Source organism: Anolis carolinensis, chromosome 2, assembly GCF_035594765.1.
Source record: "Anolis carolinensis isolate JA03-04 chromosome 2, rAnoCar3.1.pri, whole genome shotgun sequence".
In the NCBI taxonomy this organism is placed as follows: Eukaryota; Metazoa; Chordata; class Lepidosauria; order Squamata; family Dactyloidae; genus Anolis; species Anolis carolinensis.
In genome coordinates, this window is record NC_085842.1 from 289,299,234 (window position 1) to 289,322,327 (window position 23,094).

A 23,094-nucleotide genomic window follows, 5' to 3' on the forward strand; every position below is an offset into this window, starting at 1 on the left:
AAATCCAAATAATCTGCAAGATGCACAACTCTAGAATCATGTTAGTATGTATTCCAAGTGCCAATGCCATGGTCTTAAAATGATGGCTCTGACTGGTAGGTAGATGGGCAGCCACATCTACTGAATCTTTAAAGAAATATATGGTAGAGTAGGAGATAAGATGTTGATAACTTGCTAAAAATGAACTGAGAAGATACCATTAACCATTGCCCTTAAAACTTTATGGTGTAAATACTAGAAGTGGGCTTCTTGTTTCCCTCCCCTGGGTAATGCTAGCCAGTGGCCACTGCATTCCCTTATATCCTTACTCTGTACACTTCCATCTGATAATGCTATTAAAATATGCTCCTTCTCAACTGCTATTCTCAGCACCTAGCTTCAACTTCTTTGCTTTCGGATGCTCTCGAAACCACAGACTCAGCAATAAGGATGTCATCAGCATCCTTGAGATTACATCTCCTTCTGCCAATGCTAATACCACTATGGAAACCATCAGCAGCAATACACATGATTATTTCTATATAAATATTGAGCAGATGTGACAGGCTTGTCAAACTCCTTTTCTAGTGTCCAACCACTCTGTTATACCTTGTGCTGGCTTGACTACTCCACTCAGCTCTGGTCAGGAAAGGCAGTAAAGAGGCAAACAACAAAACCAGGAAAGCACTTTTATAGACCATCATGTCCCTTAAAGGCTTACCGTAATATGAATAATTTACATTCTGGCTTTGTTTATTTTTTAGCCTTTTTTTGCTATGAAATCAATTGCTTGGTTTTGTATAGTGGTTAACTACATAAGATGTAGGTCTCTTTTGTCTTTCCAGTAACTTTTGTCCTCTGTAGAAGCACACAGACACACACACACACCTTTTTAGTCTGAATTGATCAGCTTTGCTGCATAATAAATACTTCTAGGAGAGGAACAAAGTTTTATTGTCATCCAAATGTCATCAAGAAATACGGTAACACTATAAACAAGGGATGGGCAAGAACCATAGGAGTTACATGTTCAAATACATTAAATATAGCTGCATGTATGTAAAATGGATTAAATTTGGTTCTAATTATATAAAATAATTTTATTAACGATTAAGTTTATTTTAAAAAGCTGAATAATAACAAAGGCATATCCTAAAGGCACCAGAAACTGTCTGATCTTGGTAGGTAAGCAGGGTCAACTCTGGTACTTCCAATTTTATCATTTTATAATTCTAATTTGACAGGTGTAAGACAACACTTTTCATGGAAAAAAACTGGCTGATTGTGAGTTTTATGCTTGGGATCAATTGGTAGGTTTGGACCAATAGTATTTTCCATGTCCAATATGGTAGTCAATTTATGAGTTAGCCTTGGGTGCATTATGGAAATATTTTCAATTGCAATACTTTTCAATGTCTGTATATGGAGCAACATTTCTAATGGTAAAATTAGAAAATGTTCACCATTTCTGCTACCTTGGCAGCCGCCCCTCCACAAAAGTCAACATCGACACTGAAATACAACACCGCCTGAGCTCTGCGAGTGCAGCATTTTTCCGAATGAAGCAGAGAGTGTGAGGATCGGGACATCTGTAGGGATACCAAGATGCTTGTTTATAAAGCTATTGTCCTCCCAGTCCTGTTATATGCCTGTGAAACGTGGACTGTCTTCAGATGTCGCACTCAATTCCTGGAACGATTACATCAGTGTTGTCACCGAAAAATCCTGAAAATCTCTTGGGAAGACAGGCAGACAAATGTCAGCGTGTTGGAAGAAGCAAAGATATCCAGCATTGAAGAGATGCTCCTATGCCATAAATTCCGCTGTATTGGTCACGTTGTCCGAATGCCTGATCACCATCTCCCAAAGCAGTTTTTATATGCCCAACTTCAAGAATGGAAAATGGAATGTTGATGAACAGGAAAAGAGATTTAAAGATGGGCTTAAAGCTAACCTTTATAACTGTGGCATAGACATAGAGAACTGGGAAACCTGGCCCTTGAGTGCTCTAGCTGGAGGTTAGCTATGATCAGCAGTGCTGTGGAATTTGAAGAGGAACGAATGGAGGGCGAAAGGGAGAAACGTGCCAAGAGGAAGGCATGTCAAGCCAACCCTGAATGGGACCACCTTCCAGCTGGAAACTGATGCCTTCACTGTGGAAGAACATGCAAGTCAGGGATAGGGCTCCACAGTCACCTAATTCCACCGTCAAGACACTACACTTGGAAGGCCATCATATTCAAACAACAAGGGACTTTAACAACATGGAGCAACAGCTCTGAGTCTCACAGCAATTTTGGAGATATTGGAACCACTAAGCAGAAAAACTGAAACTAATTATTTTAGTATATAAATGCTTGTTGGATGAATAACACAAAATTTGTGAATAAAATTAAAATTGAGTGGAGAGTTAGATTTTTTTTATTGCTCAGATCAATTATGAGAAAAGTGCCTGAGTTCCTTTAGGTTTATCGATGTTTTGGTCAACAAAAACAGATGTTTATGGTATATTAGACACTGATACACATTTTAAGAAAGAAATTACTTACTTACTTAACTAAATGTTAGTAATGTAGACCAGATCATGCTGCCCTGTGGGATATGATATAGGTATGTGCAAGGATTGCACCCTTTTGGTTGGATGTATTACAAAGCATTGGCTTTCTCTTTTAAAAATTAGATATTTTAAATTATATCCCTAACAAATTAAATTTAACTCATGATAACCATGGTTGGATCTTGAGAACATACTTGTGTTGCTAATAGACTCATACCTCAGGATTAGGAAGAGAAACATTCATCACCCATCATTCAATGGTCAAAAGTTCTTACTGCTTCAGCATGAAGCTTGTACAGGACATAAATGTATTTTATAGACTTTATCTCCAAGAAAATGTATTTGTACACATAAGGTTAGTTTATATTAATGTATATGCCTGGCCCAGGTGTAATCCCAAATAACCCCCTTTTCTTTTCTTCTTTCTTCCCTCCACCATTTTTCTTTCATTGTATTTATATTGTAATAACATGTTTTTGGGAGGGAAATAAAGTGTAATCCTATGGTACATACATACAAAGATATCCAAGGGCTTTAAGATATTGGAATTTCCATATCTAGAAACTGTTGGTGCTCCAGCAGTGTCAGATTATATGAGTCTCTACTGCCATATAATCTGGGATAAGCAGATAATCTGGGATATAGGGCAGTGTAGAAGGGGCCTTTGGTTATCAAATCAAATAATCCAAGTTATCTGATTTGAACTGGATTACATGAGTTTAAACTGTCATATAAACCATTTCAAAGCAGACAATCTTGATTTTATATAGCAGTGTGGAAGGGGCCTTAGGCCCCTTCTACACCACCAGATAATCCAGGTTATCAAAGCAGAAAATCCATATTTTCTAATTTGAAATAGATTTTTGTGTGTGTCAGGAACGACTTGAGAAACTGCAAGTTGCTTCTGGTGTGAGAGAATTGGCCATCTGCAAGAATGTTGCTCAGAGGATGCCTGGATGTTTTACTATCCTGTGGGAGGCTTCTCTCATGAACCCACATGTGAAGCTGGAGCTGACAGACAGGAGCTCACCCCGCTTCCCGGATTCGAACCACCAACATTTCAGTCAGCAGTCATGCCAGCACATTGCACCACCGGATAAGATAATGGATTACCTTAGTCTACATTGCCATATAATCCAGTTCAAAACAGATAATGAGGATTTTATACTGATGTGTAGAAGGGGCCTTAGTCACCATTATTGGACGAGCGTTGCTCTAGCAAACACAGTTTTGTCCAAAAATAAACAACAGAACAAACAAGTTGACTTCAGAAAGACACATCAAGAGCAATACAGTCCTTTGGTGCAGAAAATATTTAGATCCCAGGACCAAAAAGCATTGTTGATTCAAAACAATTATCCAGTATTCTAGAATATATGTTCTCATTAAAGTATAATACAATTGCTAAAAATAAATATGTGGATTTAAAATAAGGCCTTAATTGCCATGCAATCAGTGGAAGTCAATAATTCCAAAAGTATTGTTTGATTGGGTGGGGGGTGGGGTGGGGGGTGTAATAGCTCACGCAGCCAGATAATGGATTAGTTAATTATGTGCAGTTGCATGGGATGCTATAGTCAAAGAAAATGAATGTTTAAACAGCATTTTACAGCAAGAAATACTCTTAAAGTCAAACTGTAAAGCAAATATTTTATATGACAAATAAACCACTAAACTAAAACAAAGCTAATTACAAGTAAGTTGCTTCCTGGGATACCAGCCAATATCAAGAAGTGGAGGAAATACATTGATATGTTATTTTGCAGGGCTTGGAAGAATTCCCATTTTAGGCAACAGTTCCCATAATTCCTCCCTGCTAGCCCATGAAACACTGGTTGGTGGATTCTGGGAGTTGTGAGCCAATATTTTAAAGGTGCTGGTGTTTTGCCATTCTCATTCACTGAAAAATACTGTACTGCTGATGTTGCTTTTTTGTACATATCCCTGAACTGGCTAAAATACAAAACAAGAAGTTGTCCAACTGGAGATTAGCTCATGGAATGGAACAATGAGACAAATGTGAAGATACATGGGAAGGAAGCTGCTAAAGGAGGGAAATTGCCCCTTTCCTATTCTTGCTGACATAAACCATTCCCTCCATGGGAAGGGCTACGGAGTTACAGCTGAGAAACTCCACTTGTTCATACCAGTCCTTTTGGACTATCTAGACATATCATTTGGAGGTGGCACAATGGGTTCAACCGGTAGGTTGTTAGGAATTGTGGGAGTTGAAGTCCAAAACACCTGGAGGGTCCAAGTTTGCCCATGCCTGGGTTAAACCCTTGTGCTGATGAACTGCTGACCTGAAGGTTGGCGAAACGGGGTGAGCTCCTGTCTGTTCCTGCCAACTTAGCAGTTCAAAAACATGCAAATGTGAATAGATAATAGATACCACTTCTGCGGGGGAAAGGCAAAGAGAGGCTTCAAGCAATCTTGCCAGCCACATGGGAGAAAAAAGCACCTCCTCAGAGACAGAGATTAGCACCGCTTCCAGAAAGCTGGAAATGAAAGGAGAAGCCTCTATCTTTGTTTGTATGTCTTATTTGTATTTGAATGTAAAGGCATTGAATGTTTGGCTGTGTAAATGTGGTAATCCGCTTTGAGTACCCTAGGGGAGAAGGGCAGAATATGAATAAAGTGTATTATTATTATTTGATGCAAAATGAGGGAAGCAGAGGTATTATGCATAACCTGAACTGGATTTGGGTCACCGAGGGTCTCACTGTATAGTCTGTGAGTCTGTTTTGGCCTACAACTCCCAGAAATCCCAGCCAATTTACCATCTGTTAGGATTTCTGGGAGTTGAAGGCCAAAACATCTGGGGACCCACAGGTTGAGAACCACTGGCCTAGAGGGACATCTACACTGTGTAATTAATGCATAGTGAAAACACTTTGCAATGGCTCAATGCTGTAGAATCATGGGAGCTGTAGTTTGACAAGGTCTTTAGCCCTCTCTACCAAAAAGTGTTGGTACCTCACCAAACTACAACACCCAGGATTGCACAGCATGAAACCATGACAGTTAAAGTGGTGTCAAATTGCATTCATTCTACAGTGTAGATACACCCTAAATTAATGTTTGGCTCAATATTTTGTATTGAAATAAGGTCAGGCTCAAATATGCTTCCAGTGGCGATAAGAAGGGTAATAGGAGATAAATTTTGGCACAAATAGTGGTGTGTCCGGAAGACCAGGCACATTTTTTTGGCCTTTTCATTTTCAGTACATAAAATGCTGGGAACTTCCTTCATTTTCACTTCACTGTTTGCAGCTCGGGATTCCATTAATACCTCCTCTTTCCCCCCTTCTGCTATTCCGTGCCCTAGTTTGCAGTCAGTTCATACAGCACTGATGTATATTTCATTGCCCAAGGCTTAATTTTGATTTATTGTCCATCCATAAATTAGAAAAATATGCTCTGGAATTCCATCCCGCTGAAAAGCTGTGCCTGATGTCAGGGGACTGGGTGATATTTAAGATGTCAGAAATACATATTGGATTAGCGTGCTTTGTTTCCCCACAACAGCAGGTGTTTAATCATAGCTGATGGCTGAAGTTAAATGCATTAGGACAGCATCAGCCAAGAAGATGGAGTTTTTCTAAACCATACAAACTCCAGATAAATAACTCAAAACTAATTGTGTGGCCAGATCTTAGATACCTTTTTTATTTACTTAATACATTAAACCATGAAAATAGCCTCTGGCACTTAACGTCCCATTTTACGATCCTGTGCAAATGCCTTTTATTAGTAAGCGGATGCTTATTCAAACACTATTGCATCGCCCTTTCTTGGTTAGCCAATAGATTTAGATATTTCATAGAAACATTAAAAAGGAAGGAAATGGGGATTCATCATGTCTACAGGGATGGTAGGTAGTTATTTTTTTTACACATTTGCATTTGTTCCTCCAGGAATAGATCTCAACGTTTGGATAGAAACATCAGGTTTACTAATTTTAATAGTAGATCAAATAGCATACATGCCATGCATTCCCAACCAGGGACATTTTAAAAATGTTTAATGTTTCTTTGTTACTGTTGGGGAAGCTGTTTTGCTTATGTTAATCAGCATTCTCTGTGTATAGAAAAATGATCAGGCCCGGTCTTGAGCAATTTAGCTGGAGGCCAGAGAGAAGACGCTTAGGAGAGCAAACATTTTCAAGGTCAACCGGTGAACTGTAACAAGCCAGTGAGATTCATGGCGAGAATTGTATATTTTGACACAACAGCCATTTGATTAAAAGAAAAAGTAATGGGTTTAAACAGTCGCTATGAGGATGTAGCCAGACTTTGTTAGCTTTTCGCAAATTACTTAACAAGCCAGTGATGAAACTGGAAATAGGACTATTTTATATCAGAGAAAGGCAAGAAAGCTAGTTTTGGACCCCTGCTAATAAGGATGTTAGTTCTGGGCTTCTCTGGGATGCATCCTACAGCATCCTCTCCCTATAATGACATTACAGATGCAGCCCTACCGTAAGCTTTACTTAGGGATTCTATTGCAGCCAATGGCACTGATATTACTGAAATGTGTAGGGTCTTCTCTCCTCCACCACCACTCCCAGGCCGAGTATATACCTGGGGTGCAAGATTCAGATTCAGTCATTTTAATAGAAATACTCCTGATTGCAGAAGTGGGAAGTCTTGGTCCCTAGAATTTAACCTGGACCTTCAGGAGATCTAATTCTGGCTCTGTTCCCCAGTTCCTATAAAACCAGTGCTTGGTAGTTTCCTGACTTTTATACAAGTTCTTACCCATTATAATAGTGTGAAACACTTCTCCTAAAGTTAGCTTACAATCAATGAGTTTTCAAAGCTAAAATATGCTGGATGACTTGATCCCACTGTTTTACTGTTCATTAATAACGAATGCACTCTCTCCCTCACATCTTATTTGAAACTGAATTTGGCTCTTGGGATGCAAAAGATTTCCCCACCTTGTCTTGTGGATTGCTGGAGTGCATTTAATTACAGAGCTGCGAGAGGGAGGTAGAAAAAGCACACTTGTCAGCTGTTCAACATTAGAATATGCTGCCTTGGGCCCCTTCCACACAGCTGTATAAAATTCCACAGTATCTGCTTTGAACTGGGTTATATGGCAGTGTGGACTCAGATAACCCAGTTCAAGGCAGGTATTGTGGGTTATCTGCCTTCATATTCTGGGTTATATGGTTGTGTGGAAGGGCCCTTGGAATTTGGTTGAGGCTGGATCAACACTGCCCTATATTCCAGGATCTGGTCCCAGATTATCTGAAGTGGATTATATGAGGGCCCATCCAGACAGGGCCCAAAATTTACAAGTTCTTGTGTTTTTACCAGAGGTGTCCAAATGACACCTCTGATAAAAGTGAATTAATTCAGGCAAAGCAGGAAAACCCTGCCCAAATCACTCCTGGCGCCTCCCTAAAGCATCAGTGGTATGTTCCAGGAAGCTCCAGAGAGGCCTAATGGTAACCCAGTAAGGTTTTCTTTATTTTTAAGGCTTTTAGAAGGGGCTTTGAGGTCACCCCATTGCAGCGCGATAGTTACTACGCTGCAAATGGGGACAATCCACAGGAAAGCCCATTAAACCTGCTTCGGAGTGGGTTTACTGTATATCTGGAAGCACTCTGAGACTACACGGCCAGATAATCTGGGATAAGAAGATAATCTGGAATCAAATCCTAGGTTATAGGACTGTGTACTCCAGCTGGAGTCTCCTTCTCTAGAAGTTTTAAAATAAATATTGGATGGCCATCTCTTCTTATTGTCACTACTGGCTATGTCACTACTACACAGCTATGGTCGCTTTACTCCTCCTTCTCCCATCATGTATAGGATGGGTATTTCCACCTAAGCTGTTTTTAGCTAAAACTAATATACTGATCTGTGAGTATCTGCATACCTATTCTTTCATGTGTGTGCGTGTGTTTGTACATGATAAAATAAAAATTCATTCTTGACCAAGCCCTTTTCCAGGTGGGAATCATCATGTCGTTGGCTGGTCCTTATCACCTCCCACCGTCCAATTTGGGCCTTGCCTAACACCTCTCCAGTTCCAAGGTTGGGACAGCCACATTTTCAAATTTGTGGAGGAACAGACACATTTTAAAAAATTTGGGGAACAGCCACATTAAAAAAGCCCACAGCTTATGTGGACCTTTGGCCAGAATGTGGGGTAAAAACCAGTTCACTTGGGGTATGAATTGCCATGAGCATTGTGTGTCAGGACAGCAGCCAATATGAGATGAGGACATTTTTTTTCTGCCTGTATAGACAGGCTCTCTGGAGGCATACTGTGTTGATTATGTTAAGTATTAAAAGTAATAAAACCACACATGATTGTGGCAAAAATGCTTTTTACTCATGATGCTTGGCCATGTTTACTTCCATATTTCATGCTTTCTCTGTTGCCATTTCTCATTTCTTACAGGAAATGGCAGTAGGCAGAAAGTGGAGAAGAATCTTATGTTGAGCAAGGGGGTTGACAACCAGGATAGAGAGAAAACAAGGCATATTTATGGGATGTGAAGTCACCAAACACTGCAGATAGTCATGAGAAGCACCTTATCTTCATCCGGTGCAATTGTGAGAAGAAGTGTAAAAAAAAAGTTAAACTGTGTTGTCAGTAAACCTCAGGTAGCACCACAACAAAAACCTTTGTTTGGTTCCCCCAAAGAATTGAAAGGGAGCTTTTAAATTTCAATTTCATTCGGCAGACGGTCATTTTTCCTGTGCTGCGAGCTGCAAAATTGGTTCGAGCGACTTCACATTTCCACAGCTGGGAGATTGCCAGCCCCCCAAAATGATTTCCCATTGTACATACCACCCACCCACAGATTGAGGGTCTGGCCAAGAAATCAAAGGATAGTTCCAGATGAGGCCTTTATTTTTCTTTGCACAATTTCACAGTGGGTTGCGGCGATCCAAATGTCATTGTCTCCCACTTGTAAGCTTGCTGTGTTCTTTCATTGCCTTCTTCTGTCTTTTTTCTTTCAACAACAAAGGTGAAGCTGAAGAGTTGCACAATGTCTATTTAATGGTAGCCCTCAGAACAGTCCATCTGGAAGTGTACTGCCAATATCAGAAACTGGTAATTTAGAGTATAGATCACATATCTCTGTAAACTCTCACTCCTGCTAATACATGCAAAACATACACGCAAATATACTTGGATTGTAAATAAAGTTGCAGTACAACTCCTACATTTCAAATTTTGTATTCCACTTGGTCTTCAATCAGATTCTTCTGTTTTTCATTTCCACTAGAAAATGATCTGCTGTTGAACGTCTGGTCATACATCATATTATTCCCTTAAAATGAATGATTTCTAAACTATTGGTTTAGGGGTATTGGAGGTGCATAGAATTATAGAGTTGATAGAGTTGGAAGAGACCTCGTAAGGCCATCCAGTCCAACCCCCTGCCAAGAAGCAGGAAAATCGCATTCAAAGCACCCCTGACAGACAGCCACCCAGCCTCTACTTAAAAGCCTCCAAAGAAGGAGTATTTTGTTTACTTTAAAGTATGCATATTGTTACTTTCAAATCAAAATACGGAAAGTGATTCCCAATGTCACAAAGCACAATAAAACACCAGTATTACTGCAACATAATAGCACTGTATTTAGTGAGGGCTGTAATACATGGGGCAATGTTTTGCCACTTCTAGTGAAAGGATTGGTATTTAATAATAGTATACCATTAGGTTCTTGGCAAAAATAGCTTTTGACAAAAATACAGAGCAATGAGAAAAACATTTCTAGTTTTTGTGTGTGTCAGGAGTGACTTGAGAAATTGCAAGTTTACCCACTGCACCATTGGGGGCTCCATTACAATTCTAGTAGAAATAAGAATGCATTAGAGATTAAAGACCCAACACTATTTAAAAGAAGGCTTTCTTGGCACCTAATGTAGGCATCAACGTAGGTATCATCTGAAATTCACAAGAATGAGATTTCCACTGAAAAGGCAGCTCAATCAGAAAGTCCATCTCCCCAGTTGGCACCCTCCCTTTTATCAGATAGAAGTGGCACATGAAAGCAGACTTCAAAGAAAATGCTGTTTAGAGATTAGTTGTGATGGAATAGGACGAAAAGCAGCATCAGCAAACACTGTGCTTTGTCACAGGGGCATAAGCTCACTATCTCATAAGTTTACACAATCTTTTCCCCTAACACTTGGATGAATCACTTTAACTCGAGTCAAAAAACTACTTTGAGTATATTTCATTACATCCAGGTACAGTTCTTTTGCCAGGTGAATGGGCCTGAACCTCTCATTCAGGAATAGGTCACTTCAAATTATTAAGTATTATAAGACAGAGAACTGACAGCAATACTCGTTTGCTGGGAAAATCCCTTTTGCCCTCACAGAACATAACTATTACAAGGAGTTCAACTATGCTCGGAGAGAACACATAAGTTTGAGACAGATGGCAAAATATAGACAGGTATACCTCAGTTAACCAAGAAGATGTGCTTTTGGGCATTACGTCTGTAATAGAAAATTTGGTACACAGGAAGAATGGGGAAGGATTCCCAAACCACAAAGAAGAGCACTTCAACATGTTTGAGAAAACATTTACTCAAAACTAACAATATGCACATGTGAAATGAAGCAAACAGATAATATAATGGGTTGCTGTGAGTTTTCCGAGCTGTATGGCCATGTTCCAGAAGTATTTTCTCCAGATGTTTCACCCACACCTATGGCAGGCATCCTCAGAGGTTGTGAGGTCACAACCTCTGAGGATGCCTGCCATAGGTGTGGGCAAAATGTCAGAAGAGAACGCTTTTGGAACATGGCCATACAGCCCGGAAAACATATAACAACCCAGTGATTCCAGCCATGAAAGCCTTCAACAACAGATAATATAATTCTTGATTATTAAAAGTAAAGAAAAGCATTTTGAAGTTTCTTAAAACGAGTGAGAATAATAGAACAGAATTATAGAATTATAAAATCTGAAGGGATCTAAAGGGCAATCTAGCCCAATCCACTGCCATGCAGGAAAATCCAACTAAAATTACAACTCCCATGGTTCCATAACATTGAGCCATGGCAGTTAAAGGGGTATCAAACTACATTAATTCAAGTGTAGATGAACCTCTTGTCTTTTAAAGCAAACATGCACATTTACAGTAGAAGTATGATCAAAGTCTTTCCCATCTGAAATCTTATTCATTGTTTACTGAAGACATAGTGCTCCAACTTGACAGTGAAAGTCTGCGCTTCTCCAGTCCCTCTTGACCATCTATCTCCCCAATGTCTATGCTACTAAAAAGAATCTTCCAGCTACAAAGGGAGCAAAGAGTTACAGCTGGAGACATAAGAAGACTTTGGGGAAAGACACTTCTTTGTCAGGGGCTTTGTGCAATGAGATATACCTATATTGATCTCTGCTAACCAAACCCTCAGTGCTCTAAGCTCTAGATTCATTACATGACTATTTATTAGCATCTCTGATCTCAAGCCATGATCCTCGCCTCTAGCCTTCAGGATTTAGAAGAGGAATTTCAGGACAAGAGCATGGCTATGAAAATGATATGCAGACTTGTGATTTGTTATTCCTCCTTCCCTCTGTATGTTTTAGATTGCCATTGTTTTTGGCTGTTTTATTGTAAAGTGCCATGTACTTTTAATGGCACTATATACATAAACAACAACAACAACAACAATACTTATTTTCATCGTTTGTTAGACTTAGTGTTTCTCTTTAAATGGGAGATTAAGGTTTTAGGTTTAATGACATCACCCTATGGCATCACAAAATAGTTCCTAAGTCTCACGCTTTGGCTCTGAAATTTCAGGGGTTATAATTGTCCTGAACTGGCAACCCTACTACTATTGTCTTACTATTACTATTACTATTGTAAGTAAGTAAGTACTATTGTCTTACTAAAGGCTAAATTACATACTCTATTAAATATGTAAAGGGCAGTTAATTCTCCCTTTCTTTATTTACAAGCAGATACTTGGGAGTCCAGACCCAGGTTAGGACAAACATATGCTGATAAAAGGTGCCCCCGGTCGTCCACCAGATTAAATCACTGAGCTGCTGAATTTACCAAGCAAATGGTTGGTGGTTTGAATCTGGGGAGCGGGGTGAGCTCCCGTTGTTAGCCCCAGCTTCTGCCAACCTAGCAGTTCAAACACATACAAATGTGGGTAGAACAATAGGTATCGCACTGGCGGGAAGGTAACAGTGTTCCATGCAGTCATGCCAACCAGATGATCTTGGAAGTGTCTACGGACAAAGCCAGCTCTTTGGCTTAGAAATGGAGATGAGCACCAACCTCCAGAGTCGGACACAACTAGATTTAAGGTCAGGGGAAAAACTTTACCTTTACTATGCTGATAAAGGAGGCTTAATTTATTGTCCACAACCACTTCAGCCCTCCACAACGTGTGTATGCATGTATTTATGTCTATGCATATAGATAGACAGACAGATAGATAGATAGATAGATAGATAGATAGATAGATAGATAGATAGATAGATAGAGATATATACCCTCACACAAAAGAAAAGAAAACTCCAGAAGAGCATGTGGGAAAAGCTTAAACCTTGTCAACTGCGTGCAATGGTCTCACTAAGGAAACCTCAGTTCATCCACACATGTTGGTTAGCCCTAAGACACAACCTTCCTCCCACCTTCCAATCTTTTAACCAATATGTACAAAGATATTTAATAAGGACTAGGCTCTAATTGAACTGGTATTTATTTTAACATTTAACATAATTTTGGGAAACTGCACATAATTGTCTCACTATATATATCGCTTGGATATTCTGCAATGATTTCCACTCCACTGGAAATCATTGCTGGCTATATAAATCTTCCCAGAACCATAACTAAAGCCTTTTTGAGCAATTCATGTAAAAATCAGTTGTGAAAGAGAAGGAGTGTGGCAGCATCCAAAAAACAGGAGTAACAGTTATGATGTATAGATCAAATCTTTTCTTCCGAAACAGGACCTAATCTGGACGTTGTTAAAACGGCCACACATTCAGTATATATATACACACACATACACTGTTGTCTCCACAAATACCCAAGTTAGAGGGAAAAGGACCAGTGGTTTGAGGGAAGGCGAAGGTCCCAGAGGTCCGGTGCACCGGCTTTTCTTCCTTATTTTTTTTTTTATCATTACTCAGCTCAGCCACACAAGGCAAATTGTATTTAATAAATTAGCCTAATGGATTCCGCAAGTGGTTTGTGAGCGCTGTGCTTCCTCCGGTTAAGGAAAGCATTTATATTCCTGGGCCCTGGCTTTCTTTGGCGAGGAGGGTAACCAGAAGGCAGGGTAGGGACACGAAAAGGCCACGGAGAAGGGGAGGCGGGTGCTATCTTGCCCAGGGCTAAGAAGGGAAGGCTCCCCTTATCCCAGGGGAAGATGGTGGTGGTGGTGGTGGGAAAGAAAGGCTAAGGTTGTTGCCCTTTGTTTCCCCATATAAGCCTCCGAAGAAGCCCGGGGCTGAAAGGCCACCACAGCTTGCTCCCCTTGCCGAGCCAGAGCGGCAGCCGCCATCTCCCCCTTCCCACCAGCTAGGCATTAAACTCTACTGAAGGGGCCTCTTTAACAGCTCCCCATGAAATAATAATTCATTATGCTGCTAGGAGGGAAGAAAAGGAGTGTAAGTGTCTTGATGGGATTAGAGAAAACCCCTGCTGAGATGATTTAGTAGCCGTGATAATTCACTTAATAGGAGCCTGGGGTAAATTGCCAGACACTGAAATGTAACTGAACTGGGCCTCCAAAGGACGCACTACAGGGCTGTGTAGGATAACTGGCCTCATTAGCAATATTTAAGAGATTTCATCTAAGAATGAGTCATAAAAGGCAGCCCTCTTTAATCCACCCCTGCTTAGTGGCCTTTTGCTTTTCTCTGTCTGAATATCAAATTGGAAATGGCATGACAGCAACACATTTTGGAAACTGTTCTTTTGGCTGTTATCTGTATGGTTGGTTTAGTTTCTCATTTGTTAACCTTTCAAGAGGAATCTCTGTGCTTATTTTTTTTTTAAATGCATAACTGCACAATCGGAGCTCAAAAAGAATGTAACCGTTTCGATTGTAAAATATCAGACCACTTACATTTGGCTGTTTGGAAGCAGGGTGAACTTGTCAGGCCAGGCTGTGTGCATCTTGTTTAGATGCAGCCATTCTCATAATTTCTCAGTTTCTGGAAGGTTGTGGGTCTTCGGTCAATTAAAGCAATGAAATATAGCCACCAACAAAGGTTCATGTTCCATTGCTCGCATGTAATTGCTCACTTTTGTGAGTGAAGGAACTGTGCAATTAAGGAAAAACAGACCTTAATGTTGCAAATCTTTAGTCCTCTGGTGAAATTATACTGTTTAGCTGGCTTTGCACCACCTGACATCCGCCAGGAAGTAGCAGCCAGCAATGAAAGGACCAAGGCTGTGACATCTCCGGTCCATCCCCTGTTCGGATATCAGCCAGCACACCAATGCCTGAAATCAAAAAATAGTTTTCTAAGATCTGCAGAGATACATGCAGGAACACCTCAGCAAGCAAGAGTCCAAAAGTGGCAGGCTAAAACCCAGAACCTCAAGCCATGGCTGATACAGAATGAGAGGCTCCCTCCTGGGTGAACTGGAAGGCACTGGACAGATTACGCTCTGGCACCATGAGATGGAGAGCCAATTTTAAGAAATGGGGCCACAAAGTGGAGTCTACAACACACGAGCATGGAAAAGAGCAAACCACAGACTACCTATTACAATGCAGTCTAAGCCCTGCCACATGAACCTTCTTAGGACCTTCTTATGGCAACACCAGAGGCACTCCAAGTGGCCAGCTACTGGTCAAAGGACATTTAGTATCATGCCAATTTTTTAAAAAAACTTTGTGTTTTCCAATACATTACAACTTGTACCCTCAGTTTGCTTCTGACACGATAAATAAGTAAGTCTTCTGGCTGTTTTAAACTATCTTTCATAATCCTTTATAGTGGGGTGGACAAAAAGTGACTCCGGGATAACATGGGTACTATTTTTGTGACTTACGAACCCACAAATTTACCAAAGCACCCTTTTTCTAGTGAAAAAAAGCAGGATAGAAGTGGAGTCTTTGTGAATTGCTTTTCCTGGAGCCATGTCACACTACACAATTATAAAGCCCTGATTCTACTTTAATTGCCATGGTTGCATTCTTTGAAATCCTGGGATTTGTAGTTTGGGAGGAACTTGAGTTCTCTATCTGAGAGTTCTAAACATGTCATGGAACCACAAATACCAAGATTCCATAGGATGGGTTCGTGGTAGTCAGTCAGTGGGATGCGTAGTGGATAGTGTGAAAGTACCACTTAAAGAAAAAAAGAAGAGGAGAATTCACGTTTTAAACAGGTTGCAATTTCCTGTTTAAAGACAACAATGGAAACAACAACAGCACAAGTGAGAAGTAAATTTCGGGCCACTCCTGTCTTTTTGCTTGTGTTTTGGGGTGTTGTTTATTTGAGCAGTCCATTCAGCCCAGAAGTAGAAAACTTCAGCCCAGAAGTTGGAAGCTTCAGTACATACAAATGCAGCATTCAGGCTGCTGACAGGGGGTTTATTGGCAAAATGTATTCAGAGGGAGATGTCTTTGCATTCCTCTGAGGGTGAGAGAGCATGACTTCCCAAAGTCACCCAGTGGGTTTTAGCAGCCGAGCCATGATTTAAATCCTGACCTCCAGTGTCATAGTCAAGCACTCAAACCACTATACCATGCTGGCAGGAGCTGCTTGGCATAATGGATTAAACCCTTGTGCCGGCTGGACTGCTGACCTGAAGGTTGCCCGTTCAAATCTGTGAGATGAAGTGAGCTTCCGTCTATCAGCTCTAGCTTGCGCGGACATGAGAGAAGCCTCCCAGCAGAATGGCAATACATCTGGGTGTCCCCTGGGCAACATCTCTGTAGAAAGCCAATTCTCTCACACCAGAAGCAACTAAAAAAAACACGCTGGCTTTCCAAGACAGGGTTTAAGCTAAGATAGCGTAAATTTTCTGCATTGTGGTTGTTGCTCTTGCTGTTCTTGCGTGCCTTCAGGACACTTCTGACCTATGATGACCCTAAGGCAAGCCTACCACAGGGATTTCTTGGCAAGATTTGAAGAGGTTTGCCTTACCTTCCTCTGAGGCTGAGACAGTGTGACTTACTCAAGGTCCATGAATATGTTTCATGATTAAGCAGAGATTTGAACCCTGATCTCCAGAGTCATAGTCCAACGCTCAAACGACTACACCATGCTGGCTCCCTACCATAGGTTATTCTTTTATTTCCTTGATAAATTCAGCTGTGGATAAAGGACCTGACAATATTCAGAAAAGATGGATAAAAACCACATTAGGTCAATCACTTTATTTGTCCCTGGCCCAAAGCTAATATAAAGGGGTTTTTCCCTATTTAACCCACAAATGTAAACACAGCCAACTCCCACATACATACTAGTATGGAAAGAGGGCATCCAGAGTTGAAGACAATGGATTTTTAATTAAAGACGAAAGGAGGGAAGGCACATTCTGTTCACCTTATTCCCAGTAAGACCCAACCACCAACGCAAGCCAAAGGGAATTACTCACCCTTTTTATTGCTAATATCATTTAATTTATAGAGGGTAATGGTGTAATCATTAAGAAAGGAAGGAAATTAATTGAAGAAAAACTTCAATTACAGATGCACACTTTTGCACACACTAACACACTTAATTTTTTGCAAAATTCTCATCTGGAACAGAACTTTTTCTTCAATTAGCAAGCTATTTTTTATTCTGGCATTATTTTACTAAAAATGTTACCGTACAGTTATGCATGTTTGGTTCATAAGCTTTAGGGAGATTATTGTTACAGGCCTGGTAACTACGTGGTTGGGGGAGTGATAAGAAATACCAGGTGCTGTAGGTGACATTTAAGAGGAATGCAATGTCAAACCAGCCCTGAATATTCCTTGCCAAGGAAAAACCAATGAAATCTGTGAGGATACCATCAGTCAAGAGTTAAGTCAAAGCACATACACAGAAAGAAAGCTAATAATCCTCAGAGAGAGAGAGAGAGAGAGAGAGAGAGAGAGATGATGTTATTGATACTTTTGGCTTACAATAGAGTAGGTGAAGTGAGTGATGAGGAAGAATTTATTTGGGTAATGATTTTGAGAGGAAATTAGTTTCAAGGTGGTTTTCTTCATGTTGTTGTGGTTGCTATTGTGTTATCAGGTATTGAAATTGTGGAAAAGTTGTAAAATTTAATTTTGAATAATCCTAAAATGACATGTTGATGTTAAATATCATAAGACCATGTGCCGCTACAGTCTGAGAAAGAGTGTGTGGTTTTCACCTAACTGGCAAAGGGTCCGTGGAACAAAAAGGATTAAGGATGTGAGGATGGCTGTGCTCTGTAGGGAAATTTCTGACCCCTTATCCAGACTCTTTCCCCTGAAATGGCTGACAGAGCATTTCTGCTTGACGTTTGCTCAACATAGCTGAATAGGACAAAACCACAAGGCTAGGTTGTGCAAATAACTTTGAACCTGTTGAGACAGCTTATACAAACAGGTATGACCTTTGGCTTACAAGATGGTACTTACATGATGTAGACTGGATGTTTTACTTGATTTAATGATTAATGTAAGTTGGAGGCAAGATTGTATTGGTCAGAAAAATTCCATTGTTAATCAGCCTTCTGCGCATGCTTGTAAAATGTTATAATTGGACGTCCACCCCAATAGGAATGTGGCAATTCTTTACTCAGTTTGAGCTGATAATGTCACCACTATTTTGCAAATAGTGTATTGTTTTAATCTATTTCTGTAAACCGCTCCTAGCCAATCTGGGAGTAGCGGTATACAAGTCTAATAAATAAATAAATAGTAAAGTGCTGAAATCCAAATTTGCTGTCCATCTCTTCCTTTGGCTGCACGTAAACAAACCTAACAGGCAGATTTCCCCAACAAGGACACCTGCTCTAGAGCTTCCCCAAAGCTCTGGAGTATCCACCCACTTGGAAATGGTCCAGCTCTATTGTTCACATGGGCCAGTGCTGCCATCCAGATTTTCCCACACTCTGCAGAGGAGGTGAAATGGGTGTTGTGTTGTTGTTGCCATATCTATGGATAGGAAACTCCAAAGAGCTCTGGCTATCCCTAAGTAAAGGCACCCATGTGACTTGGAGAAGAGAGGAGGATCGTCCTGCTGCAGCGGGATGGAGACAGGCAGTGCCACCGCCCTTGGACCAGTCCAAAGTGCAGCCACTCTGAACCGGCACTACAGTAAGTTTCTCATGCTGATGGGCCTCTAACGACACTATATTTTGACTGTATAATTCCCTAATCTCTTATTTGGGAATATGTCCATTGAGCCCAGTTAAATTTTCTTCTGGCTAAACATGTTTAGGATTAACCTTGTGTTGTGAAATCTAGTGCCACCTGGCCATGGACAATGAAAGCTAGCGTGAACCCAGTTCTCTGATTACTACATAATGGACAGTATGGGGAATTCTGTTTCTGGTAAGTCTTTCCCAAATCCTTAACAGCAAAAGCATTTTTTTAAAAACATCACTGAAATCCTGGAACACTAAACCTTGATAAACTGTACTATTTTTTTCTCCATTTGCCAAATACCCTCCTTGGAGATCCCACTATTACACTCCAGAGTTGTCAAAAATGTTTCTAAACTGCAGTGGTAGTCAAAGTGGAATATAAGAGGGTCTGAATGAAATCATTGCAGAAAACAGATATTCTATTATGGCATGAAATGAAAAATTGTCAGTGTTATGAGAGCTCTGACATCAGAAAATATCCATAATAATAATAATAAGGAGAAGAAGAAGAAGAAGAAGAAGAAGAAGAAGAAGAAGAAGAAGAAGAAGAAGAATTCTTTATTTATTTATTTGCTATGTTTATACCCTGCACTTCTCACCCTGAAGGGGATTCAGAGCAGTTTACAGATTATGGCAAAAATTCACAATACATAATATCTTTCTCATGTTTGTCTTTTGGGAAAATATAGAAATGTTTCTTATATCCTTCATGTACCTATTGTATTATAAAGTCAGGCATTTGTGTATCTAACTGGACAACCCAAACAAAACAACTGTATTTTGATAAATAATTAAAAACAAAGATATTTTCAGCTACATTTTCTGACATGGGTATACTAGATTCAGATAGGGTACCTAGAATAGCTTCAACATAAAACATTAACTGCTTGAATTTAAATAGTGTGTAGAAAGGTATGTGTATAGAATGCTAAGACATATCTTATTCATTTTAAAGGGTTTCTGTGGATTAGTTTTAGCAGGAATTGCTGGAATTATCACAGACTATATGGAGACATAAGCTATGAAGACTAAATGACTGACTTTCTTTCATATGGCCCTGTATAGATGGAAGTGGGGTCAGTCTGGGGTAAATGGTTTGGGAAATGTGGCTTTATTAAATGTTACATCTACATTATACAAACAAGCTTATATTGGCATTGCTCTTTTTATCTCCATTGTGCCACGGTGGAGATGGTGCATTTTATATAACGCAGTAAACCAATTTGAAATATAGCTGGGCGACTCTTCTTCAAATAAAACTAACGATATTAATAACCACAACTGTCAATTCGGAACAAGACAAGTGTTTTAATAAATCTTCACTAATACCCCATACAAATATGAAAGAATGACTAGCTTTCCCTAGGCCCGTTCCCCAGCGACCACCGCCTGTTATGACTTTGAATAATTCCCTCTGGTGGAAGGCAGCCAACACGGCCCATTATTCCAGATGGCCAATTCAAGTTCTGCAAATGGTTCTCAGCATTCAGCAAGGCTTCTTCATTTTTATTTCATTTTGTGTGAGAGAGAGGGAAAGAATAAGAGAGAGAGAGAGAGAGAGAGAGAGAACGCAACTATCAAATCAGATTTGGAATATTACTTTACTGCATTGTACATTTTCACAGCTATGTAGTATTTTTAAAAAATATACACAGGGTTTCCTTTTCCCCAAATATTTATGGGGACAGAAATCATTGTGTTACAAGCCTCACACTGTTAGGGCCAAGGGATTAATTGATACCTTTTTCAAAACTAAAACCCTAATAACAAACTACATCTTCCAGAATATAATCTCTGTTATACCAATGTCTAACCCTCAGTGAGTTTGTGCTACCAAATATGTGTTAATTTATTTTATCCAACTCTATATATTCACACAAATATGTGCACAAATATCCCCATAGAATGGTCTGTGTATAAAAAATGATGCATGATATTCTTGGATAAAAATTCACTTTCACTGAGAAACCGGTCCATTAAATAATTGATGATAATACAGATGTCTGAGAAAAGAGCAACTGAATCCAGCAAGCTGATTGATGCCAGCAAGTGTTTGCTTTGAACCAGAACAATGCAAGAAGAGAGAGATGATTTATGCAAAAATAAACATAAAGTAGGATTGAGGAATATGGGCAAACCAAGTTGTAGAGTTCAAGCAGTCAGGACATATCAGACTCACTTGCATACTTTGCTTGAAACTTAACGATAAACTATGGCTAACCTGATCCTGTTTCCAAATGCATGTAGATCCACTCACCCCTAAATAGAGACAAATAGGACCTCTTTGGAAATAGTTCCAGGCAATCAGGTGAAATGACCTCATTCTGATTTAATGCCATCACTACAAGTACTTAGCGGTCCGCATAGGTGAGTAATAATTAGAAAGAGAAAGAAGGGACATAAATTGTGGGCTCTTTCCCATTAAAGAGTTACAGCATTATGATTCCACTGTAACTACCATGACAATGTTCTATGAAATCCTAGGATTTGCAGTTCAGGGACAGATAGTTAAAATCTTGTTAGAGAGCTCTAGTATCACCAAACTCCCTCTATATGCTCCAACTCCATGTGGGAACATGACAGAAGCCTCCCACAAGGATAGTAAAACATCAAACATCTGGGCGTCCCCTGGGCAATGTCCTTGCAGACGGCCAATTCTCCCACACCAGAAGCGACTTGCAGTTTCTCAAGTTGCTCCTGACATGAATTTTTAAAAAACCCATTTCAGGATCCCATAGGATGCATCTATGGCAATTAAAAGGAGACTGTGGTGCTAGGATTTTGTGGGATGGAAGGGAAAAGCGGTCTAGATCCTATACTGTGCCCCCAGGATGGTAATTCTGGAATAGTGTTCTGGCCTTCTGCTGTTACTGGGGTCCAGGTAGGGGATGATTCTGTTGCCAGGAGCCCCTTCCTCCACTGGTCATAGATGGACCACAGAGTTGTGTTGCAGGGAGGAGGCATCATTAAGAGAGGAGGAAGTGGATACTGCCTTCTGTAATCATTACTACGAAAGAACAGGCAGGTTGAGTATCCCTTATCTGAAATGTTTGGAACCAGAAGTGTTCCTTATTTTGGATTTCTCCCCAGATTTTGGAATATACATAATGAGATATTTTGGAGATGGGACCCATATTTAAACACAAAATTCATTTTTGTCTCATATACACCTTAGACACATAGGTAAAGGTAAAGGTTTTCCCCTGATGTTAGGTCCAGTCATGTCTGACTCTGGGGATTGGTGCTCATCTCCATTTCTAAGCCGAAGAGCCGGCATTGTCCGTAGACACCTCCAAGGTCATGTGGCCGGCATGACTACATGGAAAATATTATGTGTGAAATTACAGTCAGCTATGTGTCTAACGGCGCTCCATGCAGTCATGCTGGCCACATGACCTTGGAGGTGTCTACGGACAATGCCGGCTCTTCGGCTTAGAAATGGAGATGAGCACCAACCCACAGGGTTTGACCTACTGCACCACTGGGGGCTCCAAGAGAGATACGCAATCTGTATTGATGTAACAGAGTTTATGTCAGCAACAGGATTCCAGCCATTGTTTTTTTTAGTTTTTCACAGAATATATTTGATATATTCAAGATAATAATAGTAATAGTAATAATAATAAATCTTCACTGTAGGGATGCACCCAAATAACTGCCCTATGCATGATGAATTTTACACACCAGACAATCCTGGTAAGTCATGGAGGGAAGATGCCTCCTCTAATTGTCTACTGATGTTATGGTTTTACACTAGGAACAGCACCCTTGAGCACTAAGGGTGCCAACTGATAAGAACCCTGGTTCCTTATCCCACCATGGAATAAGAAAATAAGAGTACATTTAAAGTAATGAGGGAAATGAGGGAGATATTACTCATGGAAGTTACAAAGATGCATGAGAGGGGGAAACCGAAGTCACCCAAAGCTTAGTATGCAAATGTATATGATGTGAAAGGACATATAGGATTCCAGTTTATGTGAATAATTGTGCCTTTATCAAGACCAAAGTTTAGTATTATTATTTGTTTATTTATTTCCAGCATTTATACCCCACCCTTCTCACCCGCGGGGACTCAGGTACAAGTGGCTGACTACTTCAACACTGGAAGCCAGCTTATCTTGGGCATATTTTGTCTTGAAAGCAGCTTTAGATCTGACTTCTTGGCTTTTTTTTTTTTTAAAAGAGAGTAATTGGGTCAAGTGGCTGTCCCTGTAGCACTATCAGTAAGTTCAATAAAATCAAGTCTAACTT